Raw genomic sequence first — 22,290 nt, 5'->3', positions numbered from 1 at the left:
CTTACTGGGATAATAACAATTATATTTTCCCAGATCGGCTTCCTCATAGAAGAAAAAATGGCAATAACCACTCAGGCGAGTTTCTCTAACAAATAAACAACTGCCACGGGTCTTAGTCATAAGACGACCAGTTCAAGGATGGCGGCCATATGGCGGACCATGGTAGGCAGCCTCCACTGTGGTGTAGTGCTGGACTCCGTGGCAATTATATATTAATGTGTATGGGATGTCAGTCAGGTGTGTAACGTGCCATTAACCAACCGGCAGCAAAATAACAAAGAAACTAAATTGCTTGGGGGAGAGAAAGAACAGTAGGGACGGGAGAAGCGAGAAAGAAGACCTTGTCTTAAGGCTGGAGGAAAGATGCGGGAAGACAAGTGGAGAAACAAGAGTGGAATATAATACATCTAATATGTAAATATATCTTCCATGATACATTGTATTACGTTACATACGGGTTTTATCATACCTGAAAAAGTCGTTAGTTATGCAGTGCATTTAGGGCACACATTATAGATACACATATGTAGAAGTACATAAAACGTGCTGTTTGTACAAACTAGAAGAACATATGTAACATAAACAAGCATACATTACATTTCAACCCAAATAAATTGAAACCGTTTAAGAATGTATTAGAGATACACTGAAAATAATTGTACACGAACAGCCTCGCATAGGTCAACAGGCCTATCAAAGTGCTCCCATTTGTCCTATATTTCACATATATTACATAAACGCATTACATATGTTTACACTTTCCTCACCTCCTTCCCATCTGTGTTCATCTTCAGTGATGACAAGCAAGCACGTACATGGACGCACACGTACACGCACGCACGCACACACACACACATGCACACACAAACCAGTGAGGAGGCGGGGCCAGGAGCTGGGACTCGACCCCTGCAACCTCAACTAGGTGACAACTAGGTGAGTACACACACTCTTCACCCATCTTTCATTTATCTGCACTAAACAATAACCACCAAAACCACTACCACACACTAAATAAAATACAAATACTATTACAGGCATACCTATAATATGTGGAAAAAGACACTTATGTACAGTTCAGGACATTTATTAAAGGAAACGTTTCGCCACGAGTGACTTCTTCAGTCCTAATACAGAGAAAACTAAGAAAAACGCATATATATATAATGCGTTTTTCTTAGTTTTCTCTGTATTAGGACTGAAGAAGCCACTCGTGGCGAAACGTTTCCTTTAATAAATGTCCTGAACTGTACATAAGTGTCTTTTTCCACATCTTGTCGGTATCACCATACCATTTCCTCATACCTATAATAATACTATGGGCCTAAGGGCATACCACTGAGATAACACGGTAAACTGTCTACAAGGTGACACCTGCAGCCTCAGGAAAATCATTCCGTGTGGAGTATGAGGAAAGAAAATAGATAATTAGTTTTCATCTAACAATTGCAAAATATTACATTAATAAAGTTGGTAGAATTACCGACAATATGTAAAGTAAAAGGACACAAGTGCAACTAATGTGACATTTATTGTGGCTACAATAATATTTATTGTGCCACAATAAATATCACATTAGTTGCACTTGTGTCCTTCTACTTTACATACAAAATATTACACAATGAGGTGTATCTAACTGTGACAGAAAAAACTAACATCGGTGATTTTTTTCCATATAATAATCAAATGATAATTTTAACAGTAAAAGGCAAGTAACTTTAAAGAAACGAATATGATAATCACGATCATTAATATCTTTTACGGAACTACTTCAGTGAGTGACACGAGAAGAACAGAATTTCTAGGATTATAATTCCCTTCCCTGGGATTATAACTCCCGAGTACCGTCATAGAAGCTAAGACGTTGTGAGTTTTAAAAATAGGTTGGATAAATACACGAGTGGATGTGGGTGGGTGTGAGTTGGACCTGACCAGCTTGTGCTACTAGGTCAGATGCCGTGCACCTCCCTTAAGTGAATGTAACTAACCTGACTAGGTTAAGGTATTGGCTTAAGCCGGTGGGAGATTTGGACCTGCCCCGCATGGGTCAGTAGGCCTGCTGCAGTGTTCCTTCTTTCCTATGTTCTTGACAAAGGTGAGTGATGACCCATCCGTGGGACAGGGGGTATGGTTGCCCCCTTCCTCCCCATGGGGCAGACACTGCCTGTCACAGCATACTAAACACAAGATGGAATTCAACATGAGTCACAAGCCACTAGAAAACGCACTTTGTTTTCTGCTTCCTCTCGCAAACGTAAAAGGATTCTACACATGGTGTTGGACTTTGGAAGAGCCGCAATGTTTCTGACACACGTTTTGAAGCATAATAATGGCGCATCAGGTTGCGCAAGACCTGGTGCATCCGCGACTCTCGGCGCACCACAAACTTATCCTTATCATCCTGCTACTGTATAAACCAAAGGCTATTATGCCAGCCACTCACCTAACAACCGCTGCCCGAGCCCTCAAATTATTACGAAACTCATATCTAGACACACGCATATGACCTGACTTCTTAATGTCTCATACTTCTCTTTACTTCTTGGCTTGCTGAAGTGGATCCCAGACAAAGGACTTTCTTATTATGTTGCCTCGTTTAAAGCAATGGCTGACATACCGCCAGAGGCGCACATCAATCATAAAACCTCGTTTGTCAAATCTAAATTAGTTTCAAGGTATCTCAACAGTTTTTCGTGACCCTATACACATGAGATACGTGGAGCCTAAAAGAAAGTGAACGTGATAACATTAGAGGACATAATAATCAAGAGAGACATGATTACGACACAAAATTCTCAGAAGATTGGACAGGGTGGACAGGTACACACTGTTCGAGAGGCAGGAAACAGGTACAATAGGGTACAATTAAGTTAAAGATACAGATGAGTCACAGTGATGTCAAAAAAGTGTTTCTTCGGTCTCAGGCTGGTAAAGAAATAAAGTGATATGGCCAAAGTAGTGGAGAAAGACTCGATACATAATTTTAAGAACAGTTATGATAGGGCCCAAGAGGCTCTAAGTAAACCCGCCAAGGTAAGAGATAGAGCCAGAAGCCGAGACTCGACCCTAGGAACCACAAACAGGTGAGTACACTGAACTGTTGATCATTAGCTGTACGTGTTATCTTAAGAGCACTTAATTTTTTTTTTTAACAAAATGGGATATATCAGCGGTGTGCTGCTATACCTCATTGTTGACGCAGAGGTGATGGGGAAGGTGGGATTGGGGAGGGGGAAGGATGAGGGATTTTTTTTCGCAGGTCTTAGTCTTAAATGATCCGTTCAGTGAAGCTTCTGGTTATTCGACTGAGACCTTCCGCTAGCTCACCGATCCACCCGGTCATAACTAAAACATCACATACTCAAATGAAGTGAATCACGAAATCGTAACGACACGATTGCAAACAAACCATAGTACGGGCGGGGATAGAACCCGCGATCAGAGAATATCAAAACTCCAGACCGTCGCGTTAGCCACTGGGCCAGCTACCTAGTTAGATGAATCTTATTGTGGCTAGCTGGCCCAGTGGCTAACGCGACGATCTGGAGTTTTGAGACTCTGATCGCGGGTTCCATCCCCGCCCGCGGTATGGTTTCTCAAATGATGTGCTCCCTAGCTCACGTCATACTGTCTCCACAGCGGCACTGTTTACAATGGGCTCACCACTGTAACTCACCATACAGTTCATCACCTCACCTCGTACATAAGAATATTAACCCCTTTCATTCATCCCAGTAACACACAACCCATATTCAATAATTCCCTTTTTGTTAGTATCTACATTAAAAAACAGGTTAACAGTAACTTCTTTTTCTTTCACTTCATTGCGTTCTACAGCGCGCATGGCTGTCCAGAAGAATTATAATCTCCTTCCTTACGGACACACACATTATTAAGAAACACATGAAGTACGTACTCAAGTACCATCTCCAGTACTAACTGAGGACCCTCATCTTCAATCTTCAATCACGGTAAAAAAAAATTATAGATTTTACATTGGAGCTGATAGAATACTCTTTCTTTACCACTATATATATATATATATATATATATATATATATATATATATATATATATATATATATATATATATATATATATATATATATATATATATATATATATAGTGCCAAATAAGTAAAACGCGATTTTGATTTAAATAGCAACACATTTCTTGCCGAATAGAGCAAGCGAAAATTTTTGTATGCAATAATTTCGCAAAAAAATATCGTTCTGAATCTAACGAAAAAAATATTATTACTAAATTACTGTACTTGTATAAAATATATTTAGTTGGATTAGGCTAAATTAAATTGCGCTTGTTATAATGTTGGGTAAGTTTCCTAAAGTTCTTTTGTTACAAAATCATTTATTTTTATATAAACAAAAATGAAAAAATATATATATTTTTAAATGTATAAGAGAAAATTTTAGAAAGGACTTAATTTTAAATGAGTTCTTGCTGATTGACTAATTTTACCTATTCGGCACGACATTAATATATATATATATATATATATATATATATATATATATATATATATATATATATATATATATATGTATATATATATATATGTATATATTTTTTTTTTTTTTTTTTTTTTCAACAAGTCGGTCGTCTCCCACCGAGGCAGGGTGACCCAAAAAAAGAAAGAAAATCCCCAAAAAGAAAATACTTTCATCATCATTCAACACTTTCACCACACTCACACATTAACACTGCTTTTGCAGAGGTGCTCAGAATATAACAGTTTAGAAGCATATACGTATAGAGATACACAACATATCCCTCCAAACTGCCAATATCCCAAACCCCTCCTTTAAAGTGCAGGCATTGTACTTCCCATTTCCAGGACTCAAGTCCGACTATATGAAAATAACCGGTTTCCCTAAATCCCTTCACTAAATATTACCCTGCTCACACTCCAACAGATCGTCAGGTCCCAAGTATCATTCGTCTCCATTCACTCCTATCTAACACGCTCATGCACGCTTGCTGGAAGTCCAAGCCCCTCACCCACAAAACCTCCTTATATATATATATAATATATATATATATATATATATATATATATATATATATATATATATATATATATATATATATATATATATTACGTTAGGATGTTTATAATATGTACGTGCCATCTTGCACGTTCGTGGAGCAAAGAAAAGATTAGCGATCCTCCACTCAATTTCCACTTCACACTTGTATATCAATGACAGGGCGCTAGTAACTTCCTGGTAGTAGTACTCGAACCTCAAATATCCAATAATCTTTATCACTATCCAGGCAATCTTTACTACACCCCCAAGTAATTTTTACCACAATCCAATAATCTTTGCTACCTTTACTACAGATACTTTACTACTAACCATTCACTACGTAGAGTCGTCAATAAATCCTTATTATTCACTTCGTACCCAACCAGCTAAATAACTGTAATGATTTTAAATCACAATACTGTGGCTGCAACATTATCAAGATACTGGAAATATACGAAACTAACCCACACACCAGACAAAATTATGACGATGTTTCCGTCCGAACCCATAGTGACATAAAAACTGACGGTGACGACAACGAAATGGACTAAATATAACAAAAGAGGGACCGGCATTCAAGTACCAGACCTGCTGCCAGACGTGAACCAGACATGAGACGTTTTCCACTACAATGAAATAACTGACCTCCATATCAACTGCACCAGTGTTCAAAGGGAAGACAACATGGCAGAAAACCTGATCAACTAAATCTCCAAGGAAATGACAGGTCTGTAGGACTTTTTTCTTCAGTGCCAAACGAGGGAAAGAATTGAGCCTTTAAACATGGCTGACCGGCATCCAAACAGCAGCTACTGCCAGACGTACAACTAGCGAAGAGAAATTCTCATCTTTACTGACGTTCATCTGTTGATAGTAGCATCATATCTGTACCATCATCATATCACCTGTACCAGTGCTAACCAGAGGGAAACACAGGAGACATCGTCAAATCAACAGTACAAAACTCCAAGGTTATAGGACGGTTATCCCTCAGTGCCAGTCGTGGGAAAGAAGTGAATAGTTAAACAGTCAAGGTTAATGTTTTAGTAGCTGACCTATATTCAGCTGACCAGTGTACAGTGAGAGAATCATAGCAGATTATTATTATAATCAAAAGGGAAGCGCTAAACCCGGAGGATTATACAGCGCCTGGGGGGGGGGAGGTGGAAGGCATTCAGGCTTAATTCGGGGAACTGGAGCACAGATCCAATTCCCTAAATCAAGAGCCCCTCACCAACATCAAGGAACCTTCCTTGAGGGGAAATCATAGCAGAAAACGCCAAATATATCTATAAACTCAAGGAGAGTCAGGTTGTAGGTGGCGTTACTCCCCTCAGTGTTTTAAAAATGGCTGAGTCAGCAGAACAGGTCAGGAGACAACAACACGACACAACCCCCGATAAATGGAATTGAGGGGGATTTGGAAGGATAAAACCATTGATTAAACCTTTCTGGTCTACCAGAATGGAAAAGAGTTAGAAGTTAATTGGTGAAGCCAGACTGTGAAGTGAGGTGGGAAGGGGAGTGTGTAATAAGCGGTTAACTGTAAGGGGTTTGTGAAGTTAAGGGAAAAGTGAGCAGTGAAGAGGGTTTTGAAGAAGAAAATTTACTAGTAATTCAGTGGTGATTGCTAAAGCAGATACTAAGTGTACTAGGGACTGGAAAAGAGAAATAAATATTATTGCATATGAGTAAAAGAGAGAAGAGTGAAAATGGCAGGCATTAGGGGGGTACAGGCTGCCATAATTATATTTATCTTTCTTCTTCAATTCCATGAAGTTAGGTAAGACACATATGCAACAGTTAGGTATCTTTATTATGAAACGTTTCGCCTACACAGTAGGCTTCTTCAGTCAAGTACAGAAAAGTTGATAGAAGCAGAAGATACTTGAAGACGATGTAATCAGTCCATCACCCTTAAAGTTTTGAGGTGGTCAGTCCCTCAGTCTGGAGAAGAGCATTGTTACATAGTATGAAACAATATGGAGAAGTGACAGGATGGAGCTTTTTATAGCGCCAAGAGGTGAGACGTAGGCCACTAGGAGAGGTAAGAACTCAGATGTTGAGAGGTCAGGTCCCTCTCAAATCCAGCCCCTCTCATTAGTGGAAGTTGTCGAAGTTGATTGCAGGTCTGATGGACTAATTACATCGTCTTCAAGTATCTTCTGCTTCTATCAACTTTTCTGTACTTGACTGAAGAAGCCTACTGTGTAGGCGAAACGTTTCATAATAAATATACCTAACTGTTGCATATGTGTCTTACCTAACAACCTGTCGGTATTTTATACCATTTTAATGTTCAATTCCATGAAGAAAGATATCAGTCATGGGGGCTGGAAAAGGTGAATGGAGTAACAGCGCCCTGGACAGTAAAAGCCCAACAGTTGCCATCCTACCAGAAAAGTAAATGTCACTATCGCCCCAAGGTATGGCAACACCGCATACCCAAACAAAAACATAAGAACATAAGAAAGGAGGAACACTGCAGGAGGCCTGTTGGCCCATACTAGGCAGGTCCTTTACAATTCATCCCACTAACAAAACATTTGCCCAAATTTCAATGCCAACTTTCAATGCCACCCAAGAAATAAGCTCTGATGTGAAAGTCCCGCTCAAATCCAACCCCTCCCTATAATGATCCTTCCGCACACAGCTCTTATTGTAGCGCTCTTAATTAAGTGGTGATATCCAAATTAATCCAGGACCTCAAACTATTGTGCAGAGGCAAAACAGACAGATAAATGACGGTGATAATGACGGTCTAGTAACTAGGAATGATAACCTTAACTCCATATGTAATGAAAGTTAAGACACATGTGCAACATCTGGATATCTTTATTGTAGACGTTTCGCCATCCAGTGGCTTTATCAATACAGATTCTAGGACATAATAGGAAGACAGTAGAACTATATACAAAAGATGAGGTAATCAGTCCCTCGGCCTTGGAGTTAGTGTTCACAGCTATGTAATGCATACATAGGTCAATGTGAGACAATACAGCCATTATTATCTCAAACACTACCAAACAGGTGCATACACTGTACTAAAGTACGCATGAAAAACAGAAAATGCACCTTATGTAAAATGTGTAAGGGGTGGGTGCATGATGGGTGTATGTACAATTATAGTAACGGCGCCAGAATTCATTTTGTGTGCAACAAATGCACTTTGTTAGGTAAGACACATATGCAACATGAACATTAAAATGGTATAAAATACCGACAGATTGTTAGGTAAGACACATATGCAACAGTTAGGTATCTTTATTTCGAAACGTTTCGCCTACACAGTAGGCTTCTTCAGTCGAGTACAGAAAAGTTGATAGAAGCAGAAGATACTTGAAGACGATGTAATCAGTCCATCACCCTTAAAGTTTTGAGGTGGTCAGTCCCTCAGTCTGGAGAAGAGCATTGTTCCGTTGTCTGAAACAATATGAAGTAGAAGTGACAGGATGGAGCCTTATATAGCGCCAGGAGGTGAGACGTAGGTCACTTTGGAAGGTCAGATCCCTCTCAAATCCAGCCGCTCTCACTAGTAGAGGTTGTCGAAATTGATTTCAGGTCTGTACCAAGATACCCTTGTGTTGCTGTGTCTGACAGATTGAACATTAAAATGGTATAAAATACCGACAGGTTGTTAGGTAAGACACATATGCAACAGTTAGGTATCTTTATTTCGAAACGTTTCGCCTACACAGTAGGCTGAAATCAATTTCGACAACCTCTACTAGTGAGAGCGGCTGGATCTGAGAGGGACCTGACCTTCCAAAGTGACCTACGTCTCACCTCCTGGCGCTATATAAGGCTCCATCCTGTCACTTCAACTCCATATTGTTTCAGACTACGGAACAATGCTCTTCTCCAGACTGAGGGACTGACCACCTCAAAACTTTAAGGGTGATGGACTGATTACATCGTCTTCAAGTATCTTCTGCTTCTATCAACTTTTCTGTACTCGACTGAAGAAGCCTACTGTGTAGGCGAAACGTTCCATAATAAAGATACCTAACTGTTGCATATGTGAACATTAAAATGGTATAAAATACCGACAGGTTGTTAGGTAAGACACATATGCAACAGTTAGGTATCTTTATTATGAAACGTTTCGCCTACACAGTAGGCTTCTTCAGTCGAGTACAGAAAAGTTGATAGAAGCAGAAGATACTTGAAGACGATGTAATCAGTCCATCACCCTTAAAGTTTTGAGGTGGTCAGTCCCTCAGTCTGGAGAAGAGCATTGTTCCATAGTATGAAACAATATTGTTTCATACTATGGAACAATGCTCTTCTCCAGACTGAGGGACTGACCACCTCAAAACTTTAAGGGTGATGGACTGATTACATCGTCTTCAAGTATCTTCTGCTTCTATCAACTTTTCTGTACTCGACTGAAGAAGCCTACTGTGTAGGCGAAACGTTTCATAATAAAGATACCTAACTGTTGCATATGTGTGTTGCATATGTGTCTTACCTAACAACCTGTCGGTATTTTATACCATTTTAATGTTCAAATGCACTTTGGCACAGTTACCCTTAATCAGTGATAACATTGATTTACCTAATTTTAATACAAATGACCCATTGCCATATATTGATGATTATAATTGTTTTATGAAAACAGGCTTTCACTTTATTCATGTCAACACAAGATCACTTCTTCCTAAATTGGCAGAGATTAGGATTCCAGCTAACAAAATTAGGGCGGCAGTTATAACCATCTCTGAATCTTGGTTGGACGATACGGTGACTGACGACGAGGTCAAAATAGAAGGTTACAATATAAAACGCTTAGATAGGAACAGAAAGGGTGGTGGAGTATGTGCCTACACTAGAAATGACTTAGCTTATAACCCAAGACCTGATTTAAATAACAATAAATTGGAGATTCTATGGTTTGAAGTGCTGCTTCCCAAGACCAAACCCATCTTAGTAGGAACTAGTTACCGCCCTCCTACCCAGGACCAGTTCTTAGAAGACTTTTCCAGAGTATTGTCCGGACTTGAAAACAATTGCGAGACAATAATACTGGGAGACTTCAATATCTGTTTTCAGCAGCAAAATAACGTGCTATGCAAAAGGTATAAGCAAATTCTAGGATTAAATAGTTACACTCAACTAATTAATACACCAACCCGGATCACACAATTCTCAGCCACCCTGATTGACCACATACTTTGTAACCGCGCTGAGAACATTAGTCAGTCAGGCGTCATTACCACAGGTCTTAGTGATCATTTCAGCATTTACTGCACCAGGAAAATCACTAGGGATAGGATAGGCCTACACAGGACAATAAAAATGAGGTCAACTAGAAACTACAGTAAAGAAACACTGGTAAATAGGCTACACAATTGTGACTGGACAGAGATAACAAGTTGCACGGACGTAAACGATGCCTGGGAAAAATTCAAAACAATGTTCACTACCATCCTTGATAATATTGCTCCAGTTAAAGAGGTTAGGATTAAACGAAGAACTGAGCCCTGGATGACTATTGAGATATTAGATAATATGAAATTCAGAGACCAGCTGCTAAAAAGATTTAAAGCAAACAAACAGGATATTGCAGCACTAAATGAATTCCAAAGGGTGAGGAACAGAGTACAGAGACTTATAAAAGGAGCAAAGGCAAAGCACTATTGCTCAAAAATTGAAGAGTATAAGCATAATCCCAGAAAGCTCTGGCAACACCTAAAACAGCTGGGGTATAGCCATAAGCCAGTAGATAGGTCTAACATAGTACTCACTATCGACAATGAGGTATGCCACGAAACATTAAGGTGGCAAATTGTTTTAATTCCTACTACACATCTGTTGCATCAACACTAGTAAGTAAACTACCAGCTGCATCAAATACCTTTAACACAGACTCTGATAAGTTTCAAACATACTATACCAATAAAGGGGTAACCCCAAACAGTTGTCAACTAGTAAGTGTATCTCATGACTTTATTCAAAAAGAACTAAGCAGGTTAAACCCAACTAAGAGCACAGGCCCGGATAACATCCCGTCTAAGTTCCTAAAAGATGGTGCTTCTGAACTGTCAATCCCTATTGCTCACATAATAAATCTATCAATCACCACTAATACCGTACCAGAGGGGTTCAAGGAGGCCAGAGTTACTCCTATCTTCAAGAAAAATAGTAGGTCTGATGTAAGCAACTATAGGCCTGTTAGTATACTCAGTATAATATCTAAAATTCTAGAGAGGGCGGTGTACTCTCAAGTAGTTAAGTACCTTAATGACAACAACATTCTCCATAGATTGAACATTAAAATGGTATAAAATACCGACAGGTTGTTAGGTAAGACACATATGCAACAGTTAGGTATCTTTATTTCGAAACGTTTCGCCTACACAGTAGGCTTCTTCAGTCGAGTACAATAAAGATACCTAACTGTTGCATATGTGTCTTACCTAACAACCTGTCGGTATTTTATACCATTTTAATGTTCAATCTGTCAGACACTGCAACACAAGGGTATCTTGGTACAGACCTGCAATCAACTTCGACAACTTCCACCAGTGAGAGAGGCTGGATTTGAGAGGGACCTGCCTTCTCAACATCTGAGTTCTTACCTCTCCTAGTGGCCTACGTCTCACCTCTTGGTGCTATAAAAAGCTCCATCCTGTCACTTCTTCTCCATATTGTTTCATACTATGGAACAATGCTCTTCTCCAGACTGAGGGACTGACCACCTCAAAACTTTAAGGGTGATGGACTGATTACATCGTCTTCAAGTATCTTCTGCTTCTATCAACTTTTCTGTACTTGACTGAAGAAGCCTATTGTGTAGGCGAAACGTTTCACAATAAAGATACCTAACTGTTGCATATGTGTCTTACCTAACAACATTCTCCATAGCTATCAATCGGGCTTTAGAAGAACCTACTCAACCGACACCTCCCTTATTAATCTGATGGATTACCTGAGAACTGAAATGTCAAAGGGGAACCTCATAGGTATGGTAGCCTTAGACCTGCAAAAGGCCTTCGATACTGTCAACCACAATATATTATGTAAGAAACTTCAAGCTATCGGTATAGGTTCTGTAGACTGGTTTAAGTCCTACCTTAGCAACAGGAGACAAATGGTCAAAATCAACAAAACGGAATCAGAACCCCTGCCGATAACATGTGGAGTTCCCCAAGGTAGTATTCTGGGTCCCTTATTATTCTTATGTTATGTCAATGACATGCCTATCAGTGTCAAGTGCAAACTCCTACTGTATGCAGATGACAGTGCTCTGTTAGTGTCAGGTAAAGACCCACAAGATATTGCTAATGTTTTAACACTGGAACTGGAGTCCTGCAGCAAATGGTTAGTAGACAACAAACTATCATTACACCTCGGGAAAACTGAAGCCATTCTCTTTGGCACGAAACATAAACTGAGAAGGGTAAATAATTTTAATGTTCAGTGTAATGGGGAGCCCATCACTTTGGTTTCATCAGTAAAATATCTGGGAATCCCCTTTGACCCATGCATGTCAGGAGAATTGATAGGGAACAATGTAGTAAAGAAAGCGAATGCCAGACTGAAGTTCCTGTATAGACAAGCACAGTGTCTACCTACTGAGGCTCGCAGGACCCTATGTCTAGCCCTTATACAATGCCATATGGATTACGCTTGCTCTTCATGGTACTCTGCCTTGACAAAAAAACTGAAAGATAGACTGCAAATCACCCAGAACAAAATCGTAAGTCATCCTGGGGCTGGGACCAAGAGAACATGTAGGCCAGCATGAATTACAGCAGTTGGATATGCTGAATGTTGAAGACAGAGTAAAACAACTGAAGCTAAATCATGTTTATAAAATTGCTCACAGTGTCCAGAATATCTTGCTGTCAATTTTGTCAAGGTTGAGAACCAAAGCAATCATAGTACTAGGGGGAGGGAGCACAACTTTGTAGTACCCACAGTCAGTGGCCAGGCTTCAAACACCTTTTATTGTACAGCAATAAAGGAATGGAACAGACTGCCTGCACATGTCAAAGCCAGTCATAGCATGAACCAGTTCAAGAAGAGTGCCAAAAGGTGTCTGATGAATGTAGCTACAGAAAGGGAGGGGAATGATTTTCTATTTTTTTAGCTAACATACGTGTAAATTTTACCTTATTCCTAGTAATGACCCTCGTATTGTAGATAGTCTTAATGACCCTCGTGTAGTAGATAGTCTTTTTAGTATGATAATAAGATGTTATCTTCATTGTAAAATAATAAGAAAATATTATAACCTTTATATTATAATAATAAGGTAAAAGGACCCCAATGGAAATAAGTCACTCTGTCTGACATTTTTGGGTTATTCCAGGTTCTCTACACATATGCTGCTATGTATGATAATTCTATGTAACTGTATTTGTGTATACCTGAATAAACTTACTTAACCACTAACGAGTAACACAAACGTGGGGGTAGGGGAGCCAGAATACATCTGAGAGGGGAGCGGAGGACGGGAGTGGTAGAACAAATGGGATTAGTATACTGAAAATAGTATACTGAAAATGTAGTGGAAGTAGTATACTGGAAATGGCATACTGAAATTGTATACTGGAAATATTAATGCTTACAGAAGCCTACAGCCCACTACAGCCCACAGTACTCAAGGTGTTGAACAAGTTTTTATTCGCTCTATGTAGAACTGTACATGTGCCAAAGTCACAATAAAGCTTGCCTTGTTCATTTGTCTTCACGTGGAAATGTACGTGTGATGAGGCTGTGGAAGCATCCATTCCCGCAAGCCTCCCACCCCGTGCTGAAGCTGTGGAAGCCTTCACACCCACTGGCTCCTCGTCCCTTGCCGAGTCATGAGATAGTGTCTAAAGTGATTGCAGGCGAAGAAAATCGTAGAACAAAAGTTCAAAGAAAGGGGTGAAAGCAGTCCCAGTCTCATTTTTCTGTAGTGCAATACACAAATATTTGTCGCAATGTATTGCGGTCTCTCGTTTCTTTTACATATACACCAATTCACTGGTTATCTATACATTTATTCATCCATTTTTCCCAATACTGGTTGCGGAGGGAAGGAGGGGGAACGGGGTTACATTGCCTAGCTGTGGGTGTATAAGGCTCACTTTACACCCGCCCCACTGTTGCCCACACCCACCACCTAGACCTTTCTAGAAAAACGATATTTTTGAAGTTCACAGACTCCGGAAAGTTAACTCAGGGTAAGCCAAGAAATGTGGCTTATACCACTGAGGTGCATCCCTCCTTATCACCAGGATGCTACCCACAACACACGGCTAACACCCAGGTACACGCCTACTGCTAGGTGAAAAGGGACGGCAGCAGGTGTAAGGAGACTTTCCCAAGACTTTCCACAAGCCCGGGGATCGAGTCTGGTATAACTAGGTTGTGAGCCGAATTTTCTGACCAGTGAGCTACACGACCGTCTCTCAGGCTGTCATCCTGCCCCACATTTCGTGACTGTGTCCAGACTCTCGATACCGCTGTATACACCAGATCAGCCGGGTTGTGGGGCTGTGTATTTATTTGAGTTACATCACTAGTTTTATTCACAAGGAACAGTATGGAAATGAAAAAATTCAATTCTAGAAAACCAACACTGGTGTTCCCTTTAGCATACTACACCTCAAGCTTGTACATTCCCTATACATATACTAAATTTATATAATATCCCTTATAATACTAAACTTGTATACACCTTATACATAATACTAAACTTGTATACACCTTACCTTATAATACTAAACTTGTATACACCTTACCTTATAATACTAAAATTGTATATCCCTATATATAATAAACGTGTATATTCCTGTATGCAACACAATCTATATATCCTTTTTGCATAATACATGTGTATCCCCCTATAAATACTAAGCTTGAATATTCTGTACAAATATTAATAAACACAACGTTAATCACATGGTAACGAAGTCAACAACTTCTTACTAGGGCATCGTTTGTGTCAGCTGAGATAAGACAAGACTTCGTCTACGGCACCAAAACCTGAGCAGCAAGATACCCACTATCTTACTGGTAAGGCTTACTTGTAGAATACGATCAGGGGCAAATACCAGAAGAGATGGTAGGCTGGTAGATAGGAAGACAAATAGGTAAGAAGGCTAGTAGGTAGGCAGACAAATAGGTAAACAGGCAGACAAATAGGTTATGAGGCAGGTTAAGACAGGCAAATGGATAAACAGTGAGGCTGGCAAACAGGAATGTATGCAAGCTGGTAAAAATAAGGAAAAAAAAAAGAGACGCAGGAATTCAAGGCAAAAAGTCGATGGTGTTACATGATGCTTCTAACATTGATCGCTCCAGTCCCAACTCTTCCCTTGACACACTCCTGATACCTGTCTCTCTCACGCAGGCAGGCAGGCAGGCAGGCAGGCAGGCAGGCAGGCAGGCAGGCAGGCAGGCAGGCAGGCAGGCAGGCAGGCAGGCAGGCACGCACGCACGCACGCACGCACGCACGCACGCACGCGCGCACACGCGCACACGCGCACGCACGCACACACACACACACACACACACACACACACACACACACACACACACACACACACACACACACACACACACACACACACACTGGAGGACAGGAGGGTCAGGGGAGACATGATAACGACATATAAAATACTGCGTGGAATAGACAAGGTGGACAAAGACAGGATGTTCCAGGGAGGGGACACAGAAACAAGAGGCCACAATTGGAAGTTGAAGACACAAATGAGTCAGAGAGATAGTAGGAAGTATTTCTTCAGTCATAGAGTTGTAAGGCAGTGGAATAGCCTAGAAAATGACGTAGTGGAGGCAGGAACCATACACAGTTTTAAGACGAGGTTTGATAAAGCTCATGGAGCGGGGAGAGAGAGGGCCTAGTAGCAACCGGTGAAGAGGCGGGGCCAGGAGCTAGGACTCGACCCCTGCAACCACAAATAGGTGAGTACAAATAGGTGAGTACACACACACACACACACACACACACGCACACGCACGCACACACACAGAAATCACAAGTTCGGCAACATAAGCGAAATTGCCGAACCTAACTGCTCAAAAATTTCTAATGTCAGGCTCCTCACAGAGTTACAGCATTAACGTGGAACCTACACCTGACCAACCACCTCGAAAAGATACGAAAGTTAAAAGACTTGTAACAAGAACAGCTCGACCACCGTGGAGAACGAGAAAACATGATCACGACGTACATGATACTGTTGTGAGACTTAGACGACGTTTCGTCCCCCAGAGACGTTTACCAAATCATTGAGATAAGCAAAACGTGAGGTTATATAGTGACTTAGGAGTAGTTTTCAGCTTGTGAAGAGAGTTCTGCTGCACTCTCCTGCAGGAACAGCTGAAGCACCGGAGGAATGGCTTCTTTAAAGATGGCGAAAAAAGAGTAGCAGACTGCGAAAACTATAAGGCAGACTGAGGAAGTTAGAGAGATTGCGGAAACTAAGGGGCAGATTGCGGAAAATAAGGGGGCAGACTGCGGAAACTAAGGGGTAGACTGCGGAAACTAAGAGGTAGATTGCAAAAACTAATGGGCAGATTGCGGAAACTAACGGCGAAGATTGCGGAAACTAAGGAGAAGGTGGACAGATTTTGTTCATGTCAGAAACATCTATAAGAGTGTCAGACAGGTAGATTTAAGGTAAACTGGTCGAGAGATTTATCGTCTGAACTGAATATGCAGCGAGTAAAGGAAAAAAATCCTTATGATGAACTGTGACCACCGAGGTCGCACAAGGATTAAAACTTATCCCGATGCTTATAGTTATAAAAAAAATATGCCAGTGGGCAGCGGGAATAAAACATCTTATGAATATGTTTGTGAATGCAAAAATCTAATTCAAAATCATAAACTTGCCAAATTTCCTCACGAAAATGTGAATGGGGAAAAATGAGAGTAGGGTGACGGAATTTAAGCTAAGTATCATGTAGTGGAAAATGCAAGAACGTTCTACCATGCCACGTGAAGACATAAAATATTAAGTGTTGGTCGGGGACTAGTGATGGAGAGGGAAGGGTAACAAGAGTACTGTATTTTAATTGTCATTAGAAATAGGAAAATCTCTCCACTCGTGTCTCAGCCATAATACCTCGCTCTGTCGAGATTTTGATTTGACCGAGACCTTCTGTTGGCTCTAGTAGCCCACCCCGCGAAAATTTAAATATCTCATTAGATCTAGGCATGAATGCACGCGCGCTAGTACCATCGACCGCTTAACCTTTCACTCGAAGCTCCTCTACACTCGAGGAGATAACTGCAGTCTTAAGCGATCTCCTTAAGATAAGATAAGATTTCGTTCGGATTTTTAACCCCGGAGGGTTAGCCACCCAGGATAACCCAAGAAAGTCAGTGCGTCATCGAGGACTGTCTAACTTATTTCCATTGGGGTCCTTAATCTTGTCCCCCAGGATGCCACCCACACCAGTCGACTAACACCCAGGTACCTATTTGCTGCTAGGTGAACAGGACAACAGGTGTAAGGAAACGTGTCGAAATGTTTCCACCGGCCGGGAATCGAACCCTAGCCCTCCGCGTGTGAAGCGGGAGCTTTAGCCACCAGGCCACCCACCTTATTCGGTTCAACTCTTAAGAATCAGATTGTATTCTGGCTTTGAAAATGATGAGGAAATATGTTAACAAAATATAAGGTCTACGTTCACAAAACGCAAATTTCCCTTTATTAATTATCCAGTCATAAGAAAATAACTAATTTTATTAGGTAATTCAGTCTCTGTTATCCATAAGTTGCGATGTGTCCAACGATCAGTGATAAGTCATGCCTAAGTCAGATGTGTGAGTTCATAAGTATGGTGATATAAAATGTCCAGTTGTCAGTGATAAATGTTGTGTTGCGATATAAAGTATCAAAACATCGGCAGTCAGAAATATGTCAGGGCTAAATGTAGTGATGATGTATAACCGTTATCTCAACAAAATCACCTCAAACATTATGGAAAATGCACACACTATTACTTCAGACTTGTTCAAACAACCCATCAGTTTACTGATTGATTAATCTCCATCATTATATGGTATCAACCGTTAATAACTAACAAATGTACAATGAAGCAGCTCTGCAACCACCTGCAATGTAACAGTTCACTCAACACTCCAAGATAATTACATGAAAACAAAGTAATGCAATATATAATACCAATCCCAACAATAATAATAATAAATTTTGTTGTTCCTTTCTTGCAGGAGTAATCGCACAGCGTCCTATATAAATGTGAGCAAACAGTGTCAAGTTGATTCAGCAATGGTCTTCCTAGACACTACTGATGACCGCTGTAGTGTCTTTCCCCTAGACGCTTATCATACTCTTTTTCTATTTACTTTTTTAAGCAAGAGTAAATTCTACACTGGGTCTTGTTTACACACCAGGTCCTCATTGTTCTCGCTAGACATGCCACGCTGATTATTCATTGGCCACAATTCTTGTAAGCAGCACAACTTTACATTACACCGCTTTCTAACGCATTACAGTGTGTCAATCTTGACGCACGCTGTCCGTCTCACTAAAATGGAGATTGATCACTGGAGCGACGCACAACCTCGTACCATCACTGTCTGCCCACCACTCGCACTGGACTCGGAGGACAAGCAGCAAGAGCTGGATGGGTCGTGTTACAGGTGCCTTAGCTAAGCAAATGGCGCAACATTCATCCTATATTAGATATCACAGACATTTTTATTGATGTTACTGTTATCTTCACTATTTAATAGTACAACATATCATGGCGCAATGCTCATCCCATTTTCGATATCGCTCACATTCTTATACATTCCAAAATGTTCAACTGATTGTTAAGTTTTATATAGTCAAATATTACCGATCCTATAACATAAAATCAGGAAGCAAATATTACCAAATACGGTACTTGGCCAAAACTAAGCAGGAACCGTCTCCTAACATGGACACGGGAACCACGCCCCTGCCTACAACCACGCATATGAAAAAAATAGTAATATCAATAGAAAAAAATAATGCAAAACTTATAAATAAGAATAACTGGCAAGCCAAAAACCTAATTATATAGGCCGTTCTATAATCCGCATACAACTGAGTGGAATATTCGTACGTACGTACGTACGTACTCACCTAGTTGTGGTTGCAGGGGTAGAGCCATAGCTCCTGGCCCTGCCTCTTCACTGGCAACTGCTAGGTCACTCTTCCCGTTCCATGAGCCTTATCATACGTCTTCTTAAAGCTATGTATGGATCCTGCCTCCACTACATCACTTCCCAGTCTGTTCCATTTTCTGACAACTCTGTGACTGAAGAAATACTTCCTAACATCCCTGTGATTCATCTGAGTCTTCAACTTCCAATTGTGACCCCTTGTTGCTGTGTCCTATCTCTGGAACATCCTGGCTCTGTCCACCTTGTCGATTCCTCTCAGTATTTTATGTCGTTATTATATCCCCCCTATCTCTCCTGTCTTCCGGTGTCGTCAGGTCAGTTTCCCTTAACCTCTTGTGTGTGTGTGTGTGTGTGTGTGTGTGTGTGTGTGTGTGTGTGTGTGTGTGTGTGTGTGTGTGTGTGTGTGTACTCACCTAGTTGTGGTTGCAGGGGTCGAGACATAGCTCCTGGCCCTGCCTCTTCACTGGTCGCTACTAGGTCACTCTCGCTGAACCATGAGCTTTATCATACCTCTGCTTAAAGCTATGTATGGATCCTGTCTCCACTACATCGCTTCCCAAACTATTCCACTTCCTGACTACTCTGTGACGGAAGAAATACTTCCTAACATCCGTGATTCATCTGTATCTTCAACTTCCAACTGTGTCCCCTTGTTGCTGTGTCCCATCTCTGGAACATCCTGTCTTTGTCCACCTTGTCAATTCCTCTCAGTATTTTATATGTCGTTATCTCGTGTGTGCGTGTGTGTGTGTGTACTCACTCACCTAGTTGTACTCACCTAGTTGAGGTTGCGGGGGTCGAGTCCGAGCTCCTGGCCCCGCCTCTTCACTGATCGCTACTAGGTCACTCTCCCTGAGCCGTGAGCTTTATCATACCTCTGCTTAAAGCTATGTATGGATCCTGCCTCCATGTATGGATCCTGCCTGTGTGTGTGTGTGTGTGTGTGTGTGTGTGTGTGTGTGTGTGTGTGTGTGTGTGTGTGTGTGTGTGTGTGTGCGCGTGTGTGTGCGCGTGTGTTTGTGCATGTGTGTGTGCGCGTGTGTTTGTGCATGTGTGTGTGTGTGCGTGTGTGTGTGCGTGTGTGTGCGCGTGTGTGTGTGTGTGTGTGTGTGTGTGTGTGTGTGTGTGTGTGTGTGTGTGTGTGTGTGTGTGTGTGCGCGTGTGTGTGCGTGTGCGTGTGTGCGTGTGTGTGTGCGTGTGTGCGTGTGTGTGCGTGTGTGCGTGTGTGCGTGTGTGGGTGTGTGTGCGTGTGTGGGTGTGTGTGTGCGTGTGTGTGTGCGTGTGTGTGCGTGTGTGTGCGTGTGTGCGTGCGTGTGTGTGTGCGTGTGTGTGTGCGTGTGTGTGTGCGTGTGTGTGCGTGTGTGTGTGCGTGTGTGTGCGTGTGTGTGCGTGTGTGTGTGCGTGTGTGTGCGTGTGTGTGTGCGTGTGTGTGCGCGTGTGTGTGCGTGTGTGTGCGTGTGTGTGCGTGTGTGTGCACGTGCGTGTGTGTGTGCGTGTGTGTGCGTGTGTGTGCGTGTGTGTGTGCGTGTGTGTGTGCGTGTGTGTGTGCGCGTGTGTGTGTGCGTGTGTGCGTGTGTGCGTGCGTGTGTGCGTGTGTGCGTGCGTGTGTGTGTGTGCATGTGTGCGCGTGTGTGTGTACTCACCTAATTGTGGTTGCAGGGGTCGAGACTCAGCTCCTGGCCCCGCTTCTTCACTGACCGCTACTGGGTGTGTGTGCGCGCGTGTGTGTGTCCGTGTGTGCGCGCGTGTTTGTGCGTGTGTGTACTCACCTAATTGTACTCACCTAATTGTGGCTGCAGGGGTCGAGACTCAGCTCCTGGCCCCGCCTCTTCACTGATCGCTACTGGATCATCTCTCTCTCTGCTTCCTGAGCTTTGTCATACCTCTTCTTAAAACTATGTATGGTTCCTGCCTCCACTACTTCACTAGCTAGGCTATTCCACTTGCTGACAACTCTATGACTGAAGAAATACTTCCTAACGTCCCTGTGACTCGTCTGAGTCTTCAGCTTCCAGTTGTGACCCCTTGTCCCTGTGTCCCCTCTCTGGAACATCCTATCTCTGTCCACCTTGTCTATTCCCCGCAGTATCTTGTATGTCGTTATCATGTCTCCCCTGACCCTTCTGTCCTCCAGTGTCGTCAGTCCGATTTCCCTTAACCTTTCCTCGTACGACATTCCTTTGAGCTCTGGGACTAGCCTTGTTGCAAACCTTTGTACTTTCTCTAACTTCTTGACGTGCTTGACCAGGTGTGGGTTCCAGACTGGTGCTGCATACTCCAGTATGGGCCTAACATACACAGTGTACAGTGTCTTGAACGATTCCTTATTAAGGTATCGGAACGCTATTCTCAGGTTTGCCAGGCGCCCGTATGCTGCAGCGGTTATTTGGTTGATGTGTGCCTCCGGTGATGTGCTCGGTGTTATGGTCAACCCAAGGTCTTTCTCCCTGAGTGAGGTCTGTAGTCTTTGTCCACCTAGCCTATACTCTGTCTGCGGTCTTCTTTGCCCCTCCCCAATCTTCATGACTTTGCATTTGGCTGGATTGAATTCGAGAAGCCAGTTACTGGACCACATGTCCAGCCTCTCCAGGTCTCTTTGCAGTCCTGCCTCATGCTCGTCCGATTTAATTCTTCTCATCAACTTCACGTCATCTGCGAACAGGGACACTTCAGAGTCTATTCCTTCCATCATGTCGTTCACATATATCAAAAATAGCACTGGTCCTAGAACTGACCCCTGTGGGACCCCGCTCGTAACAGGCGCCCACTGTGATACCTCTTCACGTACCATGACTCGTTGCTGCCTCCCTGTCAGGTATTCCCTTATCCATTGCAGTGCCCTTCCTTTTACGTGTGCCTGATCCTCCAGCTTCTGCACTAATCTCTTGTGGGGAACTGTGTCAAAGGCCTTCCTGCAGTCTAGGAAAACGCAATCTACCCAACCCTCTCTCTCGTGTCTTACTTCTGTTACCTTGTCATAAAACTCCAGGAGGTTTGTGATACAAGATTTGCCTTCCATGAACCCATGCTGGTTTTCATTTATAATCTTGTTCCTTTCCAGGTGTTCGACCACTCTCCTCCTGATAATCTTCTCCATGACTTTG

The 22,290-nt window shown here is 42.0% G+C and overlaps 1 protein-coding gene across 11 annotated transcripts in view; it reads right to left on the bottom strand.

Moving 5' to 3' along the window:
• The window catches only part of LOC128696095 (CUE domain-containing protein 1), a 79,644-nt gene that overhangs the window by 35,122 nt on the left and 22,232 nt on the right, over positions 1-22,290 (bottom strand). The window contains exon 1 of one of the 11 annotated variants that reach the window (XM_053787168.2): positions 18,605-18,678. The exons of 4 other annotated variants lie outside the window; for them this stretch is intronic. The gene's annotated coding sequence lies outside the window, so the exon portion shown is untranslated. Of the gene's footprint in view, positions 1-18,197; positions 18,312-18,424; positions 18,442-18,548; positions 18,679-22,290 lie in introns of those variants that run through there. 6 more of the 11 variants (XM_053787165.2, XM_053787167.2, XM_053787164.2 and 3 more) reach the window with 6 other exon arrangements.

Source organism: Cherax quadricarinatus, chromosome 48 (genome assembly GCF_038502225.1).
Source record: "Cherax quadricarinatus isolate ZL_2023a chromosome 48, ASM3850222v1, whole genome shotgun sequence".
In the NCBI taxonomy this organism is placed as follows: domain Eukaryota; kingdom Metazoa; phylum Arthropoda; class Malacostraca; order Decapoda; family Parastacidae; genus Cherax; species Cherax quadricarinatus.
The sequence above is the reverse complement of the archived record's forward strand: the minus strand, read 5'-3'. Positions and strand labels throughout refer to the sequence as shown.